This window comes from Xyrauchen texanus, chromosome 8, assembly GCF_025860055.1.
Source record: "Xyrauchen texanus isolate HMW12.3.18 chromosome 8, RBS_HiC_50CHRs, whole genome shotgun sequence".
NCBI classification, from domain to species: Eukaryota; Metazoa; Chordata; class Actinopteri; order Cypriniformes; family Catostomidae; genus Xyrauchen; species Xyrauchen texanus.
Window position 1 is genome coordinate 3,176,995 of NC_068283.1, and position 7,615 is coordinate 3,184,609.

The window sequence follows — 7,615 nt, forward strand, 5'->3', positions numbered from 1 at the left end:
CCCGTACATACGGGTATTTAAGCGGCGCAAATACGGGAGTTCATTCAGAAAATTTCTTCGGAGCCGATGGTCTGTCTGCAGTTAGCTGCGAGTTACAAACCACTAACGTTCCTGTTTCCTCTGACGATCTGCATGCTGTTGGATCTTGACGGCGCACAACAGCGGCTTTCTCCTTCGCATTGCACGGCGTGCATTGTTGCCCCTGAGCGCTTCGACAGCGCAGACACACACACATACTGTGTATTAAAAGAGTTATTTCCCTTAAAAGAGTGAATTTCTCTAAAAGAGCAAAACACAGCGGCGTTGACCGTCCTTTTCAGGACGCGTCTTTTTCAAGATGTCCTTCCGCCCCTGTGTTGTTCCTGGATGCGGTAGAGTGCTCTCCGCTTCAGACGGCCACAGGCGCTGTCTCGTGTGTTTGGGCCACGATCACACCGAGGCGGCGTTTGTGGATGGCTCATGTTCTCACTGCGAGAACATGACCATGACCACGTTGCGGTCGTGGCTTGCTTTCAAAGGAGAGCAAGCCACCCCAGCTGCACCCCGCATTGCTCCTTCTTCCCACGGGATTGAGGACGATGCGGTTGGCGCTGGGGGCGATTTGGGGGCGGCAGCGGGTGCAGTTTCGCCGGGTAGCCCCCCGCGAACCTCCTGTTCCCCGATACGCTCGCTGGTCCCCATCTACACTCGCGGCGATAGCGGCTCGCCTCACGGCCCAGCTGTCTATCCTCCCGAGCCCGAAGCAGATGAGCTCACCGCTGCATCGGAGAGTGTGATGTCTGATGCCGAGGACTCCCCTGGACTGCCGCCTTCGGGCCAGCAGGCCCAGGCTGAGCCCGACGCTCAGATGTCTGACATGCTTTCCCGGGCCGCCGTGAGCGTGGGGTTGGATTTGAACCAAGAATCATCTATGCCCCGGTAGCCCTACCTCCTGGCGTGGCCGCCCCGTACTCCCATCCAAGCCCTGTAGGACAACATCCTCGCTCAACGCGAAGGCCTACAGTGCGGCTGGACGCGCTGCCTCCACCCTGCATGCGATGGCCCTACTGCAAGTCCACCAGGCCAAAGCACTCAGAAACATGCACGGGGGTGGACCTGATCCTGATGTGCTGCAGGAACTGCACTCAGAGACCGACCTCGCCCTGAGAGCGACAAAGGCCACAACGCAGGCACTCGGACAGGCGATGGCCACCCTAGTGGTCCAGGAACGCCATCTCTGGCTCAATCTGGTCGAGATGTGTGAGGCCGACAAGAACCACTTCCTAGACGCACCTGTCTCCCAGATTGGCCTTTTCTGCGACACCGTCGAGGACTTCGCCCAACAGTTCTCCGCGGTGAAGAAGCAGACGGAGGCCATCTCTCACATCATGCCCCGCCGCACACCTGCCGCTACGGGCCCTGCCCCGTCTGCCCGCCGAGGGCGTCCTCCTGCGAAGAAACCAGCTCCTGTTCCGCCTCAACCCGGGCCCAGCTCTCAGCCCCAGCGTCGAGCACCCCGCAGGCAGCGCACGCCCCCTGTCTCACGAACCCCCTCTAGCACCCGGAAGGCTCCCAAGCCTTCCTGAGACAGCCGACCCAGAGCCCAAGACGTTAGCTCCGGAGGTGGTAAGACCGCTCCATCCCCCGGTGGAGGGCCGGGAGGAGAATCCTTTGTTTTTTCATTTGCCACACCCCCTGACGGGGGCTGTGGTACCCAGATTCTCAATAAAAGAGCTATTTCCTTTGCCTCTGGGTCACCTGGCCCGCAAATGCCGTTCTCACGGCAATCTGCTTTCAGATTACGACAGTCCCGGTACACCGGACGCTGCGATCCCGCCTTCCGCCTGCCTACGACTGCCCCCCGGCCGGCCGGTTCAGACGAGTCCAGAGGACGCCAGCAGACCTCCTCCTCAGTCACGAACCCGCCCGCTGCCGGGTGCGCGGAGCAAGGTAAGTGCTTTGAGTCTATTCTCAGCACCTCAGCCTCAGGCCGCAACGAAGCCGCCCGACGCTGCGAGGCCCCGCCGGGTACGTCCAAAATACTCGTCCCTTTGGTGCCTCTAGCGCAGAGCTGGGAAGCATGGTTTTCGCTTCCCAACGAATCACGCTGGCTGCACCGGACCATTCGATTCGGTTACGCAATTCAGTTTGCCCGGCTCCCGCCCCCCTTCAGGGGCGTCCGCTTTTCTGCAGTACACGGCGAGCATGCCAGTTCCCTGCGCACGGAAATCGCAACCCTCTTAGCCAAGGGCGCGGTAGAGCCCGTCCCTCCAACCGAAATGAGGAAGGGTTTCTACAGCCCTTACTTCATTGTACCCAAGAAAGGCGGTGGCTTACGACCAATCCTGGACCTGCGAGTTTTCAATCTGGCCTTGTTAAAACTCCCGTTCAAAATGCTCATGCAGAGAAATATTCTGGCTGGCGTTCAGCATCTAGATTGGTTCGCAGCGGTAGACCTGAAGGACGCGTACTTCCACGTCTCAATTCTGCCACGACACCGACCCTTCTTATGGTTCGCGTTCGACGGCCAGGCGTTTCAGTACAAAGTCCTCCCCTTCGGCCTGTCTCTGTCCCCTCGCGTCTTCACGAAGGTCGCAGAGCTCGTAGCGGCTCTTGCCCCGCTACGAGTAGCCGGCATCCGCATTCTCAACTACCTCAACGACTGGCTTATCCTAGCACACTCTCGAGAGTTACTATGCACACACAGAGACCAGGTGCTCCGGCACCTCAGCCGCTTGGGGCTTCAGGTCAACTGGGAAAAGAGCAAGCTGCCCTTTCGTTGCTATGTCCAGTGCACACCCTGCGCATTTACCTGGACCGCACACAGAGCACCAGATGCTCTGAGCAGCTCTTTGTCTGCTTTGGGGGACGGCAGAAAGGGAATGCCATCTCCAAACAGAGGCTCGCCCACTGGGTTGTCGACGCCATCACACTGGCTTATCACACCCAGGCCGTGCCACTACCCTTGCGGGTCCGAGCTCACTCAACAAGGGGTGTTGCGTCCTCGTGGGCACTGGCCAAGGGCACCTCCCTAGCAGACATCTGTAGAGCCGCGGGTTGGGCAACACCCAACACCTTCGCAAGGTTTTACAACCTCCGCGTTGAGTCGGTTGCGTCTCGTGTTTTGTCAGGTCCGAGCCCGTAGAACTCGGTAACCCAAGCCACTGCGGGTACCGTGATGGCTACCCTGTAATGGTATAGGTGCTCCACTTAGAGGGTTGGTGGAAAAAGTCCCATTGAGATCAATGGCCATTGTACGTTTGACGGATGCGAGGGACGGTGACAGGTTCCTGTACCGCCCTCCTGTAAACGATCTCAATGGACAGATGGAGCTTATGGGTCTGTGGACGGTCAAATTTCCATGGAGTCTGCAGTCCGGAATACATGACCGAACGGACACACATAGGGGGTGCTGTAAGCTGCGGTGAGACCCCCGGCATCCCACGGTCCCACTGTCTGCCCTCTGCCTGCTGACCACTCACGATGACCAGTGACCACCCGGGGTTGGGGCTGTCCACGGACCCATTATCATCCCCCTGACCCACTATTTTACCCAAACTGACCAGTGAGACCCCCTGTGCCACCCTGGGGGGGCGGGGCTGTCCACGGACCCATTATCATCCCCCTGACCCACTATTTTACCCAAACTGACCAGTGAGACCCCCTGACCACCCTGGGGGGGGGGCGGGGCTGTCCAAGGACCCATTATCATCCCCCTGACCCACTATTTTTCCAAAAGTGACAAATGAGACCCCCTGACCATCCGGGGGGGCGGGGCTGTCCACGGACCCATTATCATCCCCCTGACCCACTATTTTTCCAAAAGTGACCAATGAGACCCCCAGACCACCCAGGGGGGGCGGGGCTGTCCACGGACCCATTATCATCCCCCTGACCAACTGTTTTTCCCAAATAGGTTTTTACGCTCTGGGATTTCACGGGCCACGCGTTTGGTGGCCGGGGTGCCCGTCCACACCCTCGAAATGGCATATTTTGAAGGTGAAAAAAAAATAATGGCAGGAGGTGTCTGCCCTCTTAGTATGTGATAGAGGGGCACCAGGTGTGCAACCGAGTGAAATTTCGGCTCCGTCGGAGCTCGGGGAGCAAAGTTAGAGCACATCCCACGTACGATTTGTACCTTGTATTTACACAGCGGGTCCGTGTACACGACCCTGAAAGGTCCGAACGGCTCCAAATTGACAACAGTAGCTTCTCAGGGGCCCCTGAGCCAGGTCCTAAATTTTGGAGGCCCTTGGGGCTTGCTAAGTATTAAAACCTCTGATGAATGTAGCGTTGCACACAGGCCTAAAATGCAGCCTGTCTCATTGATTCCTGTGACAGGCAGAGAGATCTGTTGAAAATAATGAAAAATGCTTGTTTACATCCTAGACCTTAGTCCTCTTAGTATGTCAATAAGGGGCTTTTGACGTGTCACCGTGTGAAATTTGGGGTCCGTTGGAGCTCAGGGTGCAAAGTTAGAAGACGTCCCACTGACCATTTGTACCATTCATTTTCACAGCGGGACCGTGTACACGACTCCGAAAGCTCCAAACGACTCCAAATTGATATCAGTAGCTTCACAGGGACCCCCCTAGTCAGTGTGCAAAGTTTCAAGTCCCAATGGCTTCGTTAAGTGCTTAATTGGATGACTAATGAGTGCAATGTGACAAACATTTTGCTCTAATATTTTTCTTGATTTTTTTTAAAGTACTTCCTTAACTCTGAGGGACACACCTTTTTAATATGTTGTTTCTGAGGGCCCAACAATGAAGCATTCGAAGCCCCCAGGTCTGAGCATCAATTTTAACCCCGTACACAAAACCGCTGTAGAATTGCATTGGTTCAATGGGCAAGTGGGATTTCTTGTAAAAAGAGGTCAAAAGGTTGCAGGACCTCGAAATTTGGGATTCTGGATCCCCAGGGGCCCCCAAATCAGTGCCTAAAATTTGGAAGCTCTAGACATTTTCCGAATGGACTCTTTCAGCTCTAGACCTTAAATGAACACCCAAATGACTTTGCACATACAAGAGGCTCTTTCTGGCTTTGAGAGCAAAAGGCCTGTGAGGTTGATTCTCGCATTCAAGCCCAAAAAAAAATGGGAAAAAAAATTCTTTCTAGAGAGTTGCGCTTTTATTACGACACTCTAGGGGCCCCGGACTACCAGCACGTGAAGTTTGGGGCCCAGAGGAGCTTTCTAGAAAAAGTCCATCTGCCATTAATTTCATTCATTTTCTACAACGGGACGATGGACGGGGCACCGAAAGGTCCAAACGACTCAAAAATGACATATGCGCGTCGTCAGGGCGTCCTTAGACAGCGTGGTGAGTTTCGTGACCTTTTGACCTTATTTTCCATTCATTTGGCCCATTTAGGGACGTTGTCCACAAACACGTTGTGAAAAATGCATTGATTCAAAGGGATAGTGGGACGTCTGGAAAAGAGGGGTCAAAAGGTTGCAGGCTCTCGAAACTCCCGAACCGCGAGCGTCCGGTCCCCACGAATCAGGAACCAAAGTTTGGGGTCTCTAGAACCTTCCTGAGCTTATATTCAAACCCTAACCCTAGTGGCCTCTCATCCTTCAAGAGGCTCTTTCAAGCTTTAAGTGCAAAAGTATTTTGAGGGAATCTTGCACAAACTCCCCCAAAAAACCTTTCCTTTTTTCTAGAGCCATGTGCTCTCTGTATGTGTTTCGGGGGGCGTCAGGCTACCACCGTGTGAAATTTGGGGGCTGGGGGAGCTTTCTAGAAAAAGCCCACGTGCCATTTGTTTCATTCGTTTTCAGCGGCGGGTTGGCGGACGGGGCTCCGAAAGGTCCGAACGACTCGAAATCGACATATGCGCATCGTCGGGGTGCCCTTAGACAGCATGGAGAGTCTCGTGACCTTTCGACCTTATTTTCCATTCATTTGGGCCATTTAGGGATGTTGTCCACAAACAAGTTGTGAAAAATGCATGGATTCAAAGGGATAGTGGGACGTCTGGAAAAGAGGGGTCAAAAGGTCGCAGGCTCTCGAAACTCCCGATCAGCGAGCGTCCGGTCCCCACGAATCAGGAACCAAAGTTTGGGGTCTCTAGAACCTTCCTGATCTTATATTCAAACCCTAAACCTAGTGGCCTCTCATCCTTCAAGAGGCTCTTTCAAGCTTTAAGTGCAAAAGGATTTTGAGGGAATCTTGCACAAACTCCCCCAAAAAACCTTTCCTTTTTTCTAGAGCCACGTGCTCTCGGTATGTCTTTCGGGGGATGTCAGGCTACCGCCGTGTGAAATTTGGGGGCTGGGGGAGCTTTCTAGAAAAAGCCCACTTGCCATTCATTTCATTCATTTTCAACGACGGGTTGGCGGACGGAGCTCTGAAAGGTCCGAACGACTCTAAATCAACATATGTGCATCGTCGGGGTGCCCTTAGACAACGTGGAGAGTCTTGTGACCTTTTGACCTTATTTTCCATTCATTTGGGCCATTTAGGGACGTTGTCCACAAACACGTTGTGAAAAATACATTGATTGAAAGGGATAGTGGGACGTCTAGAAAAGGGGGTTACCGAGGTCGCAGGACCTCGAAATTTCAGATATTTGATCGCCAGGGGCCCCCGAGTCAGGTCCTAGAGTTTGGAAGCCCTGGGGGATTGCTGAGTATTAAAGGCTCCGATGAACGGACTGTCGCACACAGGCCCAAAATGCAGCCTGTCTCACTGATTCCTGTGACAGGCAGAGAGATCTGTTGAAATTAATGAAAAATACTTTTTTGCACCCTAGGCCTTAGTCCTCTTAGTATGTCGATAAGGGGCCCTTGACGTGTCACCGTGCGAAATCTGGGGTCTTTGGGACATCGGGAAGAGCAATCCCACTTACAATTTGTACCATTCATTTTCACAGCGGGACCATGGACATGACTTGGAAAGGTCCAAATGGCTCCAAATTGAAATCAGGGGCCCCTTAGTCACTGTGAAAAGGTTAAAGTCTGAATGACTTTGTAAAGTGCTTCATTGGCTGACTAATGTGTGTAATGTGACAATCATTTTTCAGGAATATTTTTCTTGATTTTTTTTTTTTTAAGTACTTGCTTAACACCGAGGGACTTGAATTCGTTACATGTTGTATCTGAAGGCCCCAGGAAGGAGTACTCGACGGCTGAAGTTGCTGGCATATGATTCAAGGCTTTTTTCACCGAATCATACAGGAAGTGCCCACTTCCAACTGGTTTGAATGGCACCAAATGCATGGCTCGTGGGAATTAATTTTTTATGCTCATTGTGCATGTTTATGAGTTGATAGTTGCATCAGCTTGTTAAATTAGGCTGAGTTGAGTACTATTTCATAAAGGAACATAATAAAGCATACTGTTTCCCCCCACTCCAACCTCAATTGCATGTTTTGGCTTGTATTTGGATCCCCTCCCCCCATCTCCATTTTCAAGCCAGATTCAATGGTTCTCCAACTATAAGCGTATTACAATGGTAATGATTAATCATTGACCTTTGAGTCTTACTCTGAAACTAATTGTGCATGTTTATGAGTTGATAGTTGCATCAACTTGTTGTATTGTGTATTCTGAGTGCTGCCAAAGGGATTTTGTCAATAAAACTGCATGTAAATGTTAAGTGTTTCAAATGAATAGCCCATAAACCTGCTGTTG